The sequence below is a fragment of the Anthonomus grandis genome, chromosome 6, assembly GCF_022605725.1.
Source record: "Anthonomus grandis grandis chromosome 6, icAntGran1.3, whole genome shotgun sequence".
NCBI lineage: Eukaryota > Metazoa > Arthropoda > Insecta > Coleoptera > Curculionidae > Anthonomus > Anthonomus grandis.
This window is the reverse complement of record NC_065551.1, coordinates 11,677,997-11,698,693: the sequence shown is the minus strand read 5'-3', so window position 1 is coordinate 11,698,693 and position 20,697 is coordinate 11,677,997. Positions and strand designations below refer to the sequence as shown.

Below are 20,697 nucleotides of genomic sequence, written 5' to 3'. Positions count from 1 at the left end.
TTATATTGTTAGAGTACATCTAAAAAAAACACACAAAATCAATCGCTGCCGCTGGGTTTTCTCAAAAGTACCCCATCGGCATTTTTGGAATCGGACAAAAGATTTAACAAAAATAGTGCCTCTTCCTAGAAAAAGTCCAGACGAAAAAAATGCTGAACAACAAAAACATAAAGAACTTGCCAATGAAGCCTTTAAGCAACTTGATTTTATAAGAAATTTTCAAGATCTTATGAGTTGATCTAATGATCTCATGATCTTATTATTCCCAAAAAATTCTAATATCTGACCTGTGGAATGTAAAAATTGTTCGGGATACAAAACTATATTTCTATAGTTTAAAATTAAATGATGCTTGTATAAATATTATTAATCAAATATCATTAGATAACCACCTACGTGTTAAAATCTTTTTAAAAAACAATGAGTTGTTCCAAAATGACCTAAAATAGATTTCACTTTAAATAACTTTACTTATTTTAAAGCAACGACGTTATTGCCCATCAACTATAGTAATGTCTTATGTTATATATTATATCCTCTTGCGCATATGAAGTGCTTAGAGATTATTTTAATCTATCCACCAAGAGGTACCTACAGTATCTTTCTTCTAGCTTTGATGTGTCACCAAATTCTTAATAAAATTACTTAAATAAAACTAACGACACCACTAATTATTTAAACATTATATCCACTTCTTTAGCACCGACTGAGAAAGTTGTTAATTTAATAATTGAGACTATAGGGGTTTGTCAGGTAATATTACGCAATAATTAATTGAAAAAACTAAGATCATTAAATTTTTTTCAATAGCACTGTACGAATCCACTGATATTAGTTCCACAGCTCAACGTCTCATATTCATACGAGGTGTTACTCAAGATTTTGAACTCTTAGAAGAGTTATTAGGAATGTGTTCATTGAAAGGTTAAACCAAAGGAGTTGATATACTTAATGTACTTTTGGATGAGTGTTCAAAAACTGATTTGGACTTATCAAAATTATCGGGAGTTGCGACTGACGGTGCTCCTTCGATGATTTGTGTCAATTCCGGGCTAGTTACTTTGCTAAAAAAGCAGACTGTACATTTCATAAAATCACGAGGACTCCCAGACAATTCAAACAATTCCTTGATCATATCGAAAGCGAATACGGAGATTTACTGTATTATACAGAAGTAAGGTGGTTAATTCGTGGATTGACATTGGAACGATTAATGAATTTAACAGAAGAAATTAGAATATTTCTGGCGGAAAAGCAAAGAGATGTTCCGGAAATTAAAAATCCTGATTGGTCGTTTGATTTGGCTTTTTTAGTTGACATTACAAATCATTTGAATGTCTTGAACACATGGCTTTAAGGCATGTGTTCAAGACACTGATATCCCAGCTCTACGTTCATATGTCATCCTGTCAATGGAAGCTGACACTTTTCAGATTACAATTGAATTTTGAAAATGCGCCAGAGTCGATGCAGTTAGAAATTATCGACATTCAAAACGACCAAGATTTACATAACAAATTCAACAAAGGAGACTTGCTGAACATTTACAGCTGCATTGATAAACATAAGTATGCGCATAAACGCTCTGAAATGTGCCAGCTTATTTGGTTCTACCTATATATGTGAACAAACTTTTTTAATACTAAATAATAACAAAACAAAAAATCGAAACCGCCTTGCAAATTAAAGTTTGGAAGCAGTTGTACGCATTCCTACAAGTAAATTTGAGCCAAGTGTATGAAAGATTGTAAGCACTATGCAGTACCACGCTTCAAATTAAGAAATTCTTTTTTAATTTTAATAAATTATTATCAAATCTTTGTTATCTTTATTTACCTGTACTTCTGGCGGCAGGCCCGCCATCAGTTCGTGATTTGCTAGAGTGGCCCCTAGTCTTAATAAGTCTGTGCAACCATGCACTAAACTATAGTAGCTCTAGTCAGAGTCGGTTCGGGAATTAATCTAATAACCTTAGAACATTGAATACACTAGAATAAACATTAGCTGCTTTGGATTGAGCGCACCATCTACACAGGGGGCAGAGGGAATATTTTGTTGATAAACATGCTTAGTATTCCATGTTACCAGTGATTACTTAATTTTAAGAGAGGAAAATAAATTGATATAATAAATTATTATAATTAGCAGAAACTGAGTTGCATTCTTTATGATAAAGCAAAAGAAAGAGTGAAACTCGTTTAATAACCAAAACTATTTTGTCCTATATTTACACTAAACACTAATAATAATTAATATTTTAATTTAGATTCTTTAAATCACCAAATTTCCACATGCAGCGGCAACGCTGTAAATTTTGGGCAGAAATATTCTCCCAATAAAGGTATTTGGCAACTGCGCTCGTTGTTTACTTTTGGATGGTGCACCTTTCGTACAGTATTAATATTAAAGGGATGTTTTCAGTGAGTTTTTTTAATTAGTATTAAGACTTAAAATTCCCATTTTGCTAAAAAATGATAAAGAAGTCTGAAGTGGGTCACATATATTGGAAAAAAGGAAATTCAAATTGTTCCTTTCGCAAGCGAGTTAGGTGTCAATGGTATAATCCTTCTACCTAGATTATAATATAAAAGACGGCATATTTGTGAAGGATCTATTGAGTATTGGATATCAAAATCTGGAATTCCAAAGGAGTTTTATTAATTGTTTGTCTAGATATCAACAATGGATAACTTGATCGGTTTATAGTGGGAATAAACCGCGAAAACTAAGATTTTTTTGTAAAAATTAATTAAAAGGTTAACTTCCAAGGATCTGTATTAAACTTTCTTCTGTAACAAAACAAAAACAAGCGAAAATTTTTTGGTTAAAAATGATTGAGTTAGACGTTATAAATGGCTATAACAGTCAAAGGATATGGATAAAACTTTTCCTTAGAGCCGTTAGGAGTTAGATAACAATTCCATAATTTTATTATTAATTTTACATCTAACAATTCAATAATTTTTTATCAAAAAACTTGTTTGTAGAGGTTTGCAACCATCTCAAATGGGCTTAGATATTGAGCCTTTTTCATTTCTTTAACATTCGACTTTTAAGTAATTTTCACAGAAAAACTTTAGTTTATAGAGGTTTATAATCAGTATAAATCGATTTAGTTATTAATATCTGGACAAAAAAATATTAAAAACTCCTTTAGAAGTCCAGGAGATACGGGCATTATATTGATTAAATAACAGCGGGCGCGGACTTTAAATAGGTCGCTGGCAAACGACATATGCTACGTTCTAGATTTTGGTTGCTGGATATCGATCGGGCGCTAGCTCCACAGATATGAAAAAATATATAGAAAAACAACACAAAATGGCATTCGGATACGTGCATTGTAAACATAGAGGTATTCTGTTTGTTGCCAAGTTGCTTTTTTTTCATTAACTTTTTTTGTCGAGAATCTTTTTTTTATTATGAAAAATTTGTTTTACTTTCAAAGTATATATTATTAGTCAGCAAATAAACGAAACTTTTAAAGAGTATATTTTTTTACCTGTTACAAAATACAACACATTAAAAAAATATGTAGTGGATTAAGAAAATTGTATATTGAATGAAAAATTGAAAAGTCGATTTGACATCATTGTCTGAGAGATGAACTCAAACAATTTCGCCTATGGTTTGCAGCTACACTTATTCTAAGCATTCAATGTTTCAAGCTAATAAGTGTAAGTTGCGAGTTAGAAAGAGAATGATCATTTATTCTAAACTAGAATTCGATCCAAATTAAAAGTAGAGTAGGCCGACAGGGAAGAGGACGGGCATGGCACTTCGGTCAATCTCAAGTTGTATCGCGTATAGCGTTCATACACAAAAAAACCGTCGCAAGAAGCGACAACGGCACGAGAAAGACAATACTTCACTGATTAATTACTTTGATTTCCGTACCCAAAACCTAAAAGTTTGTCAATGTAAGAATAAATAATTTGTTTATGACATTCTTTATTTATAATCTACATATATTTAAAGGTTTACAAGTCAAAAATATTTTAAGTCTTAGCAAATTTAATAACTAATCTTTCTTATCCCAATTTTCATACTCCATATTCCATCGTCTCAAATTCTTAAGATTTGCATCATGAATCAATTCCTCATCTTTTGTAATATCATCCATTGTGAATTGTCTGCATGGACAGATTTCTATGTGGCTTTGCAAAAGCTCTTTGGTTCTACAATTAACAAATTTGTTGCCTAATACATTTAAAATTTGTATATTGATAAATATGGCAACTGTTAAAATATGACAATGCAGAAGTACGCATACACAAAGAAAAGACATTAAGTCAAAATATTATGAAAAGAGATTAGATTGCTGCAAAGCATGCATATTAGGATTCCTATTTAATTGATTAATAAAAAAGATAATAATTTGTAATTTGTTTTTTTTTTTATATATATATAGTCGGGAGGAACGCACCAAACTCCAGGAGAGTTACTGTACACGTGAAAATAATTTAAAAAAAAAACAATATTATGTTATCCGATTCTTATCTGTTATTACATTATAGCGTAATTAAAATGTTTTAAACAGTTTAGCGCTTTTTTCACAAATGTTGGAGATACTTACACAGCTTTTGTAATGAGAATGCTACATCTGCTGTTCAAGAATACCGTCGACGAATTTTACACTGGAGAAATCCGGACAAAAACTTATTTAACAGAGTTTTTAACTTTGCGAGACCGAAACTCTGCCCAGTACTAACACCTAAACGAGCCCCTCACGAGGTTTAGAAGAAGTAGACAATATTCTGAATTTGGTAGATGATGCAACGATCCACGAAGAAGTGCTACTCAATAGGTCATTCCCTATATCCATGTCATGTACAACGTTTTGGCAGCAGTACAGCACCTACAACCGGAAGATTATATCCTGTTGTATCACGCATACTTTTTCCGATGAAGCAACATTCACCCATGATGGCATTAATAGTACTCATAACTCTGATAATTATTTAATTAGAAATTTATTTGCATAAATGCACTAATGCACAATGGAGCTCCCGCACATTTCGCTCGACAGGTCAAGCAATATTTGGACGAAGAGATTCCATGACTATGAATGGGTCGCTGTGGTCCTATTAAGTTAACCTCCAAGATCTCCAGAGCTCACACCACTTAAAAATGAGGCGTACACAGTGAAAGTCGACACTCGGGAGGCCCTAATTCGACGCATTAGAAAGTGCAGTGTTTATCAAAGAAAGGCATGAATGCCACAAAGGCCCTTCTTAGATGAAGTAAAATGTGCTTAGAGGTTATTGGCGGTATTTTTGAACCATATTATTTTAGGAAATTTTAAACTATGCTAATTAAGCTATTTTTGAAAACAAATAAGAATCGCATAAGGACATATGGGTTTTTTTAGAATTATTTAGCTCGTGTACAATACTCAATATTCTGTATTTCCTCCCGACTCACCCTATATATAAACATAACTAAATAAGTTTAAACTTTGTTAAATTAATTAAAACGTTAACTATTATATAGGTAGGTTACCTAACTGACTGTAAAATAGAAGACTTAATTACTGTTAACAACTTACAATAAAAAGTCGAAGTTTATTACTGTTCCCTGCGTCTTTGCTATCTACAGGGTGTCCCAGCGAAAACGAAACAGAGCTATTTTCGGTATGAAAAAAAAATTTTTTTTCAAAAATCTCGGACACGTCGATTTTATTTTTGAGGGGGACAACTTTTCCTTACCAAGGCACCCTCATACCAGCAACCCCCTTCGAGGGGGTGGAATCACCCCTAAAATCCTAAATGGAAAGAGGGGTCATATGATACCTTATTTTAAAGGTGTTTTAATTCTGAATATAACTGCCAAATTTGAAGTGGCTAAAATTATTTCTCTGGATAAAACAGCTTGTCAAAACTGCGGAAACAGCGAAAATGAAAAATGTATTATGGACTCTTTATTGGATAATATTTTTAAAAGAACAAGGAAATCCTATTTTCGAAGGGGTCACTTATTAATTAAGAGGCCACCTAATACCTGAAATCCTTTACGAGGGGTTGAAAGCACCCCTTAAATCTTAAACAGAAAGAGGGATCGTGTTATACCTTATGTTGAAAGCGTTTTCACTTTAAATTTAAATGGTGACTTCTGAGTGACTGATGGATTTCTTCTGGATATGAAAGATAAATAAAATTCTGGAAAAAATGCTTTAAATAAACCTTTATGCCTGAAACCCTTTCTTACAATTTTTTTTATTGGATCATTAAAACATGATTAAAAATTTATTAGTATTGTTATTACACCTTATCAGCATATCATAAATAAAAACAAAATACCAAATAAAATGCAAACACAAGTATCTGAAGAATTTATTTAGCTTGCTAAATATCATTGGTACTTTTTTCATAAAGCAGCATTTATTTACATAGTTTTAAATTATTACCCAGTCTTTTACGTGTTGAAACACTGTTAGCAATGGTTTATTCTACTGCAGAGAGGGTTGAGATGATAGTTTTTCTTTCGGCATAACAATTGTGCCAATAGAACGGTACAAGAATTTAATGACCTTCATCCAGAAAAACGAGTCAACAGAAAATACGTTTTAGAAATAGTTGCTAAATTTAGGGAATCTGGCAGTGTCTTAAATAAAAAGCGTGAGGTTCAAAATGCTGTTGTTGTCAATGAAGCAATGCAAATAACTGTCCTAGGTCAACTTCATGCCGAGCCAGAAATAAGTGTCAGAAAATTGACGACGAGTACAGGAGTAAGCAAAAGTAGTGTTCATAGGATACTTAAGCATAATAAATTCCATGCTTACAAAATTCATCTGGTGCAAGAACTGAATGAGGACGATTTTGACAGACGAGTGCAATTTTGTGAATCGCTTAGTGATATGATAACTGTTAATCCGCGTCTTATTTACAACATTTGCTTTTCAGATGAATGTACTTTTTTTCTTAATGGCAACGTAAATCGTCATAACTGCCGCTACTGGTTAAATGCAAATCCGGGCCAGTTTCGTGAAGTTCATACCCAGTTCCCTGAGAAGTTAAATGTTTGTCCGTTTTTTCTGCCCGGAAATTTGAATGGAGAAATGTACCGAGATCTCTTGGAAAATGCCGTATATCCAAGAATAGTAGAAATAATGGAAGGCGGAAATCATTCTGATGATGATCAAGTCGTTTTCCAACAAGACGGAGCGCCTCCACATTATGCTGCTGGTGTGAGGCAATATCTTGATGAGATATTTCCTGATCGTTGGATTGGAAGGAGAGGACCTTTTACGGAATGGCCAGCTAGGTCACCCGATTTAACCCCATTAGATTTTTTTTTAAGGGGGCATTTAAAAACAAAAGTTTACGCTACCCAACCAGACACCCTAGAAGACTTACGCCAGAGAATTATAAATGAGTGTCAGATGATAACACCTGAAGTTCTACAAAACGTCAGGCATCGTTTTGAGCAAAACCTGTATTCCTGCATGGAAGTAGGCGGGGCACAATTTGAACATTTAATAAATTGACGTAATTTAAATAAACTTGTTTTATTTAAAAGACACAAAAGGAAAAGGGTAGGTATTTCTTATCTCTCCACTTTTACTGGCAGTAAAGATATTTCTTGCTATTTTTATATCCACAAGATATCCATCAGTCATTCAAAAGTCACCATTTAAATTCAGAGTAAAAAGGCCTTCAAAATAAGGAATGACACGACCCCTTTTTCTATTTAAGATTTAAGGGGTGCTTTCAACCCCTCGTAAAGGGTTCCAGGTATTAGGGTGGCCTCTTAATTAGTAAGTCACCCCTTTGAAATTAGGACTTCCTTATTCTTTTAAAAATATTATCCAAAACAGAGTTCAAAATACCTTTTTCATTTTCGCTGTTTCTACAATTTTGACAAGCTGTCATATCCGGATAAAAAATTTTAGCCACTTCAAATTTGGTAGTTATATTCAGAATTAAAAGACCTTTAAAATAAGGTATCACACGACCCCTCTTTCTATTTAAGATTTTAGAGGTGATCCCACCCCCTCGAAGAGGGTTACTGGTATGAGGGTGCTTTGGTAAGGAAAAGTTGTCCCCCTCGAAAATAAAATCGACGTGTTCGAGATTTTTGTAAAAAAATTTTTTTTTCATACCAAAAATACCTCTGTTTCGTTTTCGCTGGGACACCCTGTATATTGATGCGTATTGTAAAAAATTAAAATCTCCATAATTCGAAGCAGATAATTGGCCCGAGCAATAAACACACCTCTATAAGTCAAAATTTCAAGGTCGAAATAAAATGGATATTTTACCGTCCGACCGATAAAATATTAATTTCATATCGGCCCTGGTGGTGAATTTATTGAATGAATTGATTAGCAAAAAAGTTCTGCCGTAAAAGGCTGTTGATAGAGGAAAATCTGATATTTAGAGCAAAGAAACGTCGCCGGCTCTGTTAGCTCCCTATAGAGAAAAAAAAACATATTAAATGCAGATAAAACTGGTCTCTTTTTTAAATTTTTACCTGACAAATCGTTAAAGAGGCAAAATCAGTAGGAAAAGAATAACACTGTTTAATACATCCTTAAATTAACTACGAATTGAAATTCATCTCCCCGACTATCTTAATATCATGGCAACCCTATGGAATGTGGAGTCAAACAGCAATCCAGAAAAGTTGAACTCGTAAGTAAATAAATTTTATGATGAAGGAGATGAAATCCCATTGGCTCTATGAAAAGAAAAAATTAGATGTGAACAACAAGTAATCTCATGGTTAGTTATGGTCTGATTTATTTAATACGTTTCATCTAATATATATCATAAGAAAATAATGATTAGATTAAGGATGTAGAGCATTTTCTTGTAGTACAATATATTTGTTCAAATCTAAATAAATAATTTGTTTTATTGGAAATAAAAAATGGGCCGAAACTGCGGCATCCTGTGCCTGTTTTTGTACTTCTTTAAGTCGGATTATGGTTTCCATGCATTTTTCTTGTATATAGAATATTAATAGTCACACTAGGTCTAAGCTGTTAAAAAGAAGTCTAAAATCCACCTTATTTTCCTCGGTGAAGAGCTTGTTTTGGGGTCGAATTTATTGTTCTTGGTGGCTTTTTTGACTTGTTGGTTTTCTCATCTTGCTCATTGAACTGTGTGGCAAAGCCTGAGGAATAAATAATTAACCCTTGAGAAATAGCTGCAAATGTGATATTTTTAATATGGGAAGAAATGTATGTGTGTGAAGCTAGCATCTGATAGGTTGCCAGCAAGTAAAAGAAAGATCCCAAAACAATTGGATAAAAATTTGTTAAAATTAATCAATCTGAATCGATATGAGATGGTTTCAAACCTTTACAAAGACTTTTCATAAAAAAAATTAAAGGGTGAGATGTTAAAAATTATAACTGGCTATAACTCTCTATTAACTTGTAGGGAAGTCTAAGATGAAACTCTAATATAATTTATAGAGGTTCTAAATTTCTACAAACTTTCTTTGAAAATATAAATAGAATCCATTCTGTCGTGAAGATGGATACATTTTTGCAAGCTAGCCTATAATGATATTGTCTTATAAATCACACTTAATACATTATAATTTTGGTGGTCCCAATATCAGATACGTTTCAACTGTAACCGTATTGTAACTAATCAAAATACCATCATAATTTGAATTTTTTTTATTCATAGATAATACGTTAGCACTTTTTATTTTATTAGGTCCGCTGGTATCCAGTAGTAGGGAATAAGTAGCAGTAAAGAATAAAACCTGGGATGGTAGCATGCAGTCGTCGAGACTATGGTATTCCCCTAGACAGTAGGCCCTGCAAAAGAGAAACAGTTCTCACTCTCTCCAGGAGAAAATAGTGAGTATTCTCCAGTAAAGTCTGTTTGTTCTCCTTGGTATCCTTTTTTTTTTATTTTATTTTATTACACGACCGGAAATGTTTTTACGCACGAACTAGAACGGAAAAGGTACTCCAGGGCAGTGTGGGCTCACAAATCCCTCCGTATTCTTTCCCGACCGCATCTGCCCGAATACGCGCTACGTTATATCAAACAGGGCGCCATTATGATATTTTCTCCCTGATTTCCCTACGCAAAAGGGCTCGTTCCCCTTCATCCTTGCGAATCCCAAGCCAAGAAAGGAGTAATACAGCAACCTAACATATCCAAATCCTTTGGGAGTTATAGCCACTTAGAACTATTTTTTTTTAACATCTAACATTTCAATAATTTTTTATGGAAAAAGTGGCGTTTGTAGAATTCTAAAATATATAAATTGATGTAAATGTTGATCTTAAGTGGCCCACTCACGATGTAACAGAGCCTGCAGACCGTGTCGCATAAATCCAAATTGACAGTAATTTGATCGTGTGTGGCCGTAACAACAACCAGATCGGCAAATAAGCTTGCAAACAAACACGTTTGACTGCCGCTGTACAACGCCGTCGCATCGGTGGTGTTTTTGATCGTGTATGGCCGCGACTGACTTGTTGATACTGTTACCAAAAAATTGAGGGTATGGATCACCAAAATGTTGATTTATTCAGAGGAGTTTTTACGGGAATTTTTTGAGTTATATAGAGAACAAGAATGTCTGTGGAAAATAAAAAGTGAAACCTATCATACCCGAAAAGCCCGAAGAAGGTCTGGAAATTTTGATCGCAAAAGTTTCAAACAGTAAATAAAGATGCAAATGAGGATATAGTGAGAAAGAAACTCAACAATTATCGATCATTTTTAAATTATTAAGATGAACATCGTGAAGCTACTTCTAACGTATCTGATGAGGAAATGAGGCATTATTTTTATTTTTCTTATTTTACATTCTGGCGAAAAACAATTTTTTTTTTCAAAATAAAAATATTAATAATTAACGCGGCATTAAAGATATAATTCCTAATTACATTTTAAGAGCTTTGTTTTGCCATGGAACAGGTCTTTCACTATTAAAATAGGTTTTAAAACATTTTTCTTGTCTTTTTTGCAACTTGTGATGAATTCCTAGCCATAGAACTAATTTGCAGTTTAATTAAATCATTTGAAGTAATCCGCAGCCCTTGGGTAAGTGTTCCAACTTCTTGGTCTTAATTGTCCAAGTGATGCTGAGGCGTGTATCCTTTCGGGATTTTTCTACGCAAAAAATTATGCAGAACGCAGCGTGTCATTACTATCTTTTCAATTGCTTCTAGACTGGCACTAATCTGTATCAAATATGCGAAATCTAGCTACCAAAATTCTGAAAACATTTTTAATGATACGACGCGCTCATAATAATCTTAATTAAAAATCGCTTTTTCTTTGCCTAAATTTCTCTGGGAAAATGGTTTAGTTTAAGCAGATCTACTCCCAACGAAAAAGCATCACCCCCAACAAAAACATAAGGAGCGAGCGAGCTCTGTAACTCTTCCAATAATTTAACATGACTCAGTAAACTCCGTTTTATAAGCCATTCTTTAAACCAAAATTTTCGTTTCCTTTTGGTATATCTTTAATTATGCAAAGAGCAATACACGCTAAAATTATATTTTCATCCGTTTGATCTGCCATTGTTAAAAGCGAAGACTATACTGCGGCGTTGTATCTTGTGTGGGGTCGTCAAACATCCTGTGTGCAGACTCCGCTGTTTCGACGTATGAAGACGATTCTAGATTTTTGTAAATTTTACCCTTCTTAGGGGCTAAAAAAAATACAATTACATTTCAAATTTCAGTATAGTTGTACTCTTGTTTGAAAACCGTAATTTTGCCAGAAGGAGATTTTTGATAACCCTGCTTCGCTGCAAGTTAACCCTTAATACTATTTTAATAAATTGTATTTCTTTTAGGTTTTTTTCTGTTAGTTTTGGATTTATCCAGGACTCCGATTTACGCTTTAGGTGACACTTTTTGTCAAATTTGATAATGACAGAGAATCCTGATGTACCTATCTTGACTAGGGGTTGAGTTGAGCCCTAAGCTTCCTTGCATTCTCGCCACTGCGTCAGCTGTTTCCCTGACGATATTACCCCTCAAGTGGCTGAAATCCACTGCAAGAAATATCAATGGCTTGGTGACATAATTACACTCCAACGCAGCTTAACATCAGCAAGTAACAAGTACCTAGTTCTAAGGAAATAATTGTTTTTCACTTTATTTTTTAAAAACTATCTATGATATTTTTTAATTAATATCGTTTAATTGATTATGTAGGAGTTGCTAAGACGCTATAAACTAAACAACCTAAAATCTACTAATTTGATTTTTTCTGTTATCCTTTTTTATTTATTAAGAGGTATTTTTAGCCAAGTATAAACTATAAGCTTCCTTAATGGTCGAAATTGACAATACGATTGACTCACTTATTTTTCCGTATTTTTGTCCTATTAGTAAAATTTTGGCTAACGCTCTTTTTGAATAAACATTCGGTGGCGCTCATTGATCTTTCCGACGTTATAGTTAATTTTTTTCCCCTTTTTGTTAAGATAAAGCGGTAAAATTTTGGACGTAACAAACTCACCCCTGAGTAGAGTTAAATATTAAGTGATTGAATATCTTATCTAGTTGGGCACAAGTCTACCAGATTCTTTTTAAATCACAAGCCGCATCCCTGTTTGGTTAGTTAAATATTATGGATTATCAATATTAATTTTGAACTGTGCTAAATTTTAACCACCAGTAACTACGTTTACAACTCGCGGATCTATTAGGTCCACGGATCAAATGATCCATCCAATTATATATAAAATCCAAGGATTTTTTTAAGGTTTAGGCTTGTCCTTGTCTTCCTTTTCTTTATTTTTGTGTACAAAAATAAAAATCTCGTAAGCTAATATCCAATAAAATGTCAAACTTATCATTTTGGTATTTTAAAATAGGTCCTAGGTGTTTAGCACCGAAACATTTTTTTTATTTACCCTGTTTGGAGAGCATCAAATTCGCGTATCAAATGTTAGTGCGCTGCCATCTACACCGAAAAAATAGTCCTTGTGACGTCTTATGAATCAAGTATTAAATATTTGGTACATGCGTTATAAACATAGCTACTGAGAAAGTAAAGAGTCACAACATATGTTCAAGCGGTAGTTACTGGAATTTAAGCTAACTTGAACTTGATTGAAATTTGGATTACTTGACTTCGGCGTAACGAAGATGACATCCATGGATAATTTTATGATTATTATTATCATTATTATTGTATTATTAGTGTTACCCAGCGCATCCACCAATATTCTATTTTGTAGTTTATTTGTCAAATGTGCCGCTAAAAGTCTCCTCCACGGGCACTTCGATGACTAAAGAAACCACAAATAGAGTATTTATTGGAAGGAACTATAGTTAATAAAATAAAAATATATGAATGAATAAAATGTATGAATTAAAAAATATAAAATAGTTCTTACTCAAACATATGAAGTGCGTTGTAAGGACATGAAACATAGTTTGGATACTTCACCATACACCTCAATACATGTCTTTGTAGAGAACTTTCACACATTTTATGTTGTGGATTGAATGGGCATGTCACAAGTTCTTCAGTTTCATGTTTTTGAGCAGAAGGATATTGAGGAAATGACCTAGAATAATAAAAAAAGGCAAATTAGTACATTTACTGCATTATTTAGTAGCGAGAAATCTTGAACCACTGCAGAACTTTATAAATTTAGTTAATTTTTTTTTATTCATTTTCACCACCATAGTTATGGATATATCACCCCACGATAGTTTCTATTCCTTTGCACACACAAGAGTTCATCAAGAGTAAATTGAGATTGTGGAGTATGTATGAGATTTTTCCCTAAAACCCAAGAATCTAAGTTTTCGTCTCTGCAGACCGAGAATATCATTTTGCGGCAATTTTAGCAAGAAGCGTGCACACAAAATATTAAAAAGGGAATGCATTGCAGAATTGAACGCATTTCTTAATTAACATTGCAAAATGTGCGATTTTTGCACAATTATTATGCAAAAGACTAATTTCAATTTTTCCTGTATTGTGGATTTACCTAATGGTACCATTCCTTTTTCACACGTACTACTCATATAACATTCTTGACATCGACTAAAAAGATATAACTAGATTATTTTTATAAAAGCGCAACTTGGAAGGTAATATTTAATAATATATAAAGACATATTTTGAATTAGAGATGTGGGAATTATTAATTAGATTTCTATTTTAAAATAACATTTTTTTTAATTTGAAAAAAAAAAGTATAATCATATTATATATATAAATATAATTATTTTATAACGCAATTTTTAGTTTAGCCGGACATGACAGAAAACAACAGAATATGACAAAAAATGCGGGTCTATTTAATTTATATGCAGGTTTTACATGCATTCTTATATTTCTATAGAAAAACTCAATGAATTTAATAAAAGTTATTATTTTTAAGATACGAGCGTTTTCTTTAGAAATATTTTGTAGCATTATCGCAGCTTATTAAATAATATCAAAATTGCGTAATTTCATTCGTTACAAGTTTTGTTTATAAGCAGCTTCATTTATTGGGTTTATATAATTAAATTCTTCTCTCACTTCTATTCTATCTCACTTCCTTTATTCAAAGGATAACTTCACCTGCCGCATTACTAATCTATGTTCTCCAGATTAGGCAGACTTTTTGCAGATGAACAGTTTTATATTATTACACACTATATTAAAATATTATATTATAAACATGCAGAACTTTGAAAACAGCCACACTTATACAATGTCAATATTTGTAATAAATATTTTCCAAGCAAGGGTTTAGTATAAATTTAGTCTAATAAACAATCAGCATTAGTAGTTTCACACGACATAACCTAAAAATTAATTAGATATAGATAAACCTTATACTCAATAAGGAAAACTTATAATAACACACGTGCCCCAACATGAAGTTTGACTATGTCTAAATGTATTGACTAATTTTGCTTTTAGTGTCGGGCGATTCCATTTCGCTTAGTATTCTTTTAAGTTTGTATGTTTATTGTTCTATGAACATTGAAAGTAGTCGTCCATTTTTTCTTAAAGAGACTTACTTATTACTATAAAACATGTAGTTTTCATTTCGAACATATATTTAAATTGAAAATAAGATATACGTTTTTCGCCCCTAAAAATATCATCAGACCTAAATAAAAATATTAAAGATATTACCTATTTAAAGTGACATATACAGTGCATCCGTAAAGTAGCGGATAAATTCAATAAAAATGAAATGTACTGTTTCCGAAAAAAGTGGCCGAACTCGTCGATGTTAATGTTTTTTGTTTAGGGTTTTTCACGTGGAAATTAAATATACAGGGTGATTCAAAAAAGAGATATGACGTCATCGATATGTTTTTTAAATGGAAACCATTTTTTATTGCAGAATCAGGAAAAATGTTTTTTTTTTCACAAAGGATATGGTACAAATGAAAAGTGGTTACAACCAATTTTGAACGCTTTATTTTTATTGCTTAATTTTGATTTAAATTTGCTTAAATTTTGATTGCTTTTCTAGCAATACTCTTATTTAGCTCGCACTTAATTGTTCTAATTGCAAAACAGCCAAATGCCAATTTAGTGCAAAGCTTCTCAATGTGTACATCAAACTTTAGTTTATCATTAATAAACAACCCTAAAAATGTGTTACAATTTGTGACATTAACATGCTGTGGATCAAATCCTAATTTATTATAATGCTCAGAGCATGTGAATCTGTGCCACTCCAAAGAAGTGTAGTATCATCAGCAAATGATGTGCACCGTCCATGTTGTAGTACCCATGGTAGATCATTTATATGTATTAGGAATACCACACCCAACTCCTCCGACTCACTCCCACCAAAACGCACCCTCTGACACCTATTAGATGAAAAGAATTCAATATACAACAAATTAGTATAAAACCTCTAAAACCATAAAATTCATGAAAGTCACCAAGTAAGATAGAGCCATTAATGCAGTCAGCCAATGCAGTAAGCGCACACCTAGGCAAATTCACAAAAGCCTTAATAGAAATGTTATCTCACCCTAAAGCATTTTAGAAATTTCATAAACTGTTACATGGCTAAAATAAAAAGATTGTCCAGAAACACCTTGCAGAAGAGATAATGGATTTCTATCAGTTATTGGGATATTTTTGACATTTTGTAATAAAACAGTTTGGTCGCATCCATTGCTGAGGTAGTGTTAATTAAAACTTTTGTGAACAACGTAGAGCATTTAGAATTCTCCACGTTTCCTTTTGCTTATTGCTTGCTGACTCCAAAACATTATTGAAATAATCACTTTTAGCTAATTTTAAGATTTTACGATATACCTGTTTGTATTTATTAAAGTAATTCATAAAAAAAAAATTATGCATTAAAAATTTAAGCAGTATATGTAGGCATCTCATATTTTTAGAGGAGCTCCTCAAACCCCTAATCATACAGGATTTTCAACGTTTAGACTTTATATATGCAATGGGAAATTTACTATTGAATGAGTTTAAAGTAGAAAGACAATAGAGATTTAGTAGATACGCAAGGTTTCTCCTAATTGACTTCTAAGCAAGCCTGATTAAATGCCCTAAAGTTTTTCTTAACTAATTTAATTTCCGTTTTAGGAAGACAAAACATGCAAAGTACAGCTTCATGATCTGACAAACCAGAATTTAGCATTGAACAGAACACACTATCAATAATTAAATAGAACTAAACTAAAATTAGAACACATATAATTCAGGATAGAAGCGGAGTTTTAAGTAACTCTTGCATAATTTACTTAGGCATTCAACAGATGCCTAAGTGAATTAACTGTATTACTGATTCTCTCGGCAAAATTAATATTAAAATATCCCGCAACAATTATCGATGATCGGGGTGAAACAGTACTTCGTACAGCAATTCGAACTTAAATAAGGAAACATCACTAGACGAATTGGGTGAACGATAAATACAAATAATAAACAGATTTAAAATATTAGAATATATAACACAACATTCGAAACAAATTTCTGCACAGAAGTCAACAACAGTATTTATCTCCTTAAAATTAAAATTTCTAAGTATATTATCTTGGACAAGAATAATGGTAGCACCATTCACAGATATGATAGTATTTGGCCACAACACTATAATTAGGAATATGAATTGGTTCATTCGGTTTCCGCCAATGTTCTGTTATTAGTAAAATAGCAGGAAAGCCAAGATGATCTAACAATAACTCTAGCTTATTTATTTTAGCTCTTACCGATTGCATATTTAGTAAAAGTGCTTAGCATATAGGAGTTAGACCTAAAAAAGGATTCTCACAATCAGAAATATTGACTGTGGGCTTCAAGGTGACCCATTTCTTCAAATTTTTTTCTCCTTGTAAAGTTTTTCCTCCATTATTTGTTAGTGATGTGAATGAAATGTGGATTGAGTTTGACACTTTTCGTTTTGAGGCATTTATATAGCTGGAGAAGGATTGAGAAATTTTAAAATGATTCAGCTTGCTGCCCCTCTTATCACAAATATCCAATGATACATCTGAATTTATAATTAAATAAAAACTTTCTCTTGCTTCTCTCTTAATGTTATTTGCAATTGTTTCTCCAACTCAAGTGCGTTTCCAATGGTCCCTTTCCATCTTTAATTACAAAGGTCCTGTCTAGCTGTATGTTCTTGGTTTTGTCCGTTCTTAGTGCCATACGCCTAAGGTCCTGAAACTTATCGAAGACCCTATTCTAAGGCAGCACTTGGTGTCAGACACGCTATTCTTTGTGTTTTGTTGAGTGTCTGAATAAGAGCCCTTCTTTCTGCCGTATGCCATCCTATTGGTGCTGCGTATGTAATGATGGGTTTCACCATTGTGTATACCCAGTGTAACATTTTTGGTGATAGTCCCCATGACCTGCTGAACATTCTCTTATCTGGTTGTTCCGTGAGAAAATGGAGCCGGGTGATGACGATACATCAGAGATTGATCTGTTATCTAAAAGAAACACCTTGGTGCCAGTATCGGGATCATCAGATTCCGATCCTGCTAGTCAGTCAGCCTTTCCACCATCATTCTCACGTAACAAATCACAACTCCAAAAGCTCCAGCATTGTCAACACAGCCCACAACAATTGGGCTGTCAAGTCCCAGCAACACCAGCTCAAACAGTAGAACAGCCACATGTGATAGGTCCTCCGTAAATCCACACTCTTGCCACAAATCCCCTCTGATGAGTCTATCCTGCTCCTGCTACTACCAAAATGTAAGAAGCATCAGGGCACAAACAGAAGTGTTATTTGAAAATCTGCTATCTGGGGAGTACGTCATAATTGGACTAACAGAAACGTGGCTATACGAAGGTATTTATACATCTGAACTGTTGGATGATAGATACAATATTGTTAGGAGAGATAGTAGTGCTACTTCTAGTCAAGGAAGTGGCGTCATCTTAGCATTACAGAAAAATATATGTCACAAAGTAATAGATACCAACCACTATGATATTGAATGTGTGATTATCAAGTTAAGATATAAGAAGAATATATTTTACATATCGGTAGTATACTTTCCATCTAATAGTAATCTAGATCTATATTTTAAATACTTTAAGTTACTTGAAGGAATTTTAAATGATGATGAATATTTATTAATCTTAGGAGATTTTAATTTACCATTTTTCTTGAACTGTGATAATGATAGAAGCATCTTACTCCATGATTTCCCAAACTTTAATAACTTAGTCCAATACAATGACATTAAAAATGCTAGAGACAGATTGACTTAATTATTTTAAATTTAAGGTTTGTAGGTGTCAATAGAACTTGTTTCCTTTATTAATAGAATTAATCCCTTGGTGGCTGAGGATTTGCATCATCCCGCCGTTGAGTTTCATACCCCTTTGAAAAACTTGAGCGAGACCAAAGAGCCATCAAAGGAGTACTCATATCACTACCAGAAAGGTAATTTTAATCTGCTGTGCCATATAGTAAAAACTCTAATTGGTCGGACCTATTTGAGTGCAAAAATGGTGATAATTTAAAATTTAAAAAAGATGGAATCCCTGGAGAAATGAACTTCAATGACTCTACCTATAGTACTTCTCAAGACATTTCCGATTGCTTTGCACAGTTCTTTGGTTCTGTATTTCAGGTATCTGACCAACCAAGTAGTTTTGGAGCAGCCCCTGATAAACCCGCATTTTATTTCCCTGCCATAGCTGAGATTGATGTGACGTAATACCCAATAAAATAAGTAACTCATTATGAATTCGTCACAACAATACAGATTTTACTTACCTCAGGTGTACCGCAAGGTACCATCTTAGGGTCCCTTCTTTTTATATTATTTAGAAATTTACTTCCTGATCTTGTGAGGTCAACTTTTGGCATTGTGTAGTTTGTATCGTGAACTATGGATGATCTTTTTTGAATATACAGTGCGCTGCATAGGAAAATAATTCATAGTCAAGTGCGCATTTCCATGCAAGATGCCAGGAATCGGATTGATAACCATATGATGTCAAAGCCAAAGACCAGAAGCACAATAACGGCGACTTGGTTTGCCTTTACGACCCTAAGAGATGAAAGGATCCGTCACCGAACCTCAAATATCCTAGGATGGACCATACAAAAATAAGAACATAACACAAAATCCGCCGCGAGGTAAAGCTCGAATCATACACTTTAATCGACTGGTTAAAGTAAATGATTCACTTATTATTATGGAAACAGGAAGATGCTGAAAATCCAACCAATTCAACTCATGACCCTTTATTTTAATGGCTAACGGGACCTTAAGTGTAGTAAAACCTGTATGCTACTCTAGCTGAGTATGTTATGGTACATTGTGTGGCTATGAACTTACAAATGTATGGAAAACTGAGGTTTTCTTTAGAAAGTTTGGAAAAAATTTAAGAGCTCCGTCGGTCTAGCGCCAGAGTCAAGCTTCAGATAAACTGATTAAGACTAAAAGAAAGATTTTCTACCGGGCTACCAAAAAGACGTCACATCAGAAGCTTTATGTTCTCTAAAGAAGGACTTGCTTTCCGAGAACTCCGATCCGCTTAGCAATTCCCAAACTCGGATGCGGACTCGATAACTTGGACTGAAGGATGATTCGTAGTAAGTTAGAGATAGACTTCAGGCTTACATGCTGTTATAAAGGGTGTTTTTATTATAGGTTGACAACTTTATTGTGAGTTGGCAACACTGCTTTATTTGACAACCCATTTAACAGGTGAGAATTATAGTCAATTTTTGGTTGAATAAGTATGTAAATAAGCAGCATTGTCGCATTTGGAGCTAAATCCACAAACTTTTGTTGAAAAATAATCACTCGGCAGCAACAATTTTCTGCCATTTCTCTAAGGCTTTCAACTTTGTAAATCATAAAATCTGAATTAATAGTTGCAGCACTATGGGTTCAGAGGAGCATCTTTCGAATACTTTCTGTTATATCTTAGTAACAGAACACAGCTTGTAAGGGTGGATATCTGTTTATTTCGATTTTTTTTCATGATATAACAACCCATTACTGATAATCTGAGTGAGTGCCTCTGTTTAATATTTAAGGTAGATTAATCCGTAGTCGGCGTCCATACTTGATTTTCAGCTTAAACATTTCCCAACAGATGGCGCAAGTAGCATGTTATTTTTAATCAATTTTAATTTACTTAAAGTAACTTTTTTTTACACCATTGCCTCAGAGGTACAGACCCAAATCCCTCCATCCAATATTGATCCTGTAGAAAACATTCCCCTCCATAATGTTACCTCTTTTGAATTTCCTGAAATCACATTCACAGAAGTAAGGGATATCATCTG

The 20,697-nt window shown here is 33.3% G+C and overlaps 1 protein-coding gene and 1 long non-coding RNA gene across 4 annotated transcripts in view; both read right to left on the bottom strand.

Annotated features, from left to right (window-relative positions):
* Positions 1 to 20,697, bottom strand: part of LOC126737964 (uncharacterized) — a 169,482-nt gene that overhangs the window by 60,045 nt on the left and 88,740 nt on the right. The window lies entirely within an intron of this gene.
* On the bottom strand, positions 8,218 to 9,098 carry LOC126737966 (uncharacterized). Its single transcript, XR_007661177.1, has 2 exons — positions 8,473 to 9,098; positions 8,218 to 8,411 (listed from the first exon to the last, which is right to left on the bottom strand). It is a non-coding gene; the product is annotated as an uncharacterized LOC126737966 (long non-coding RNA).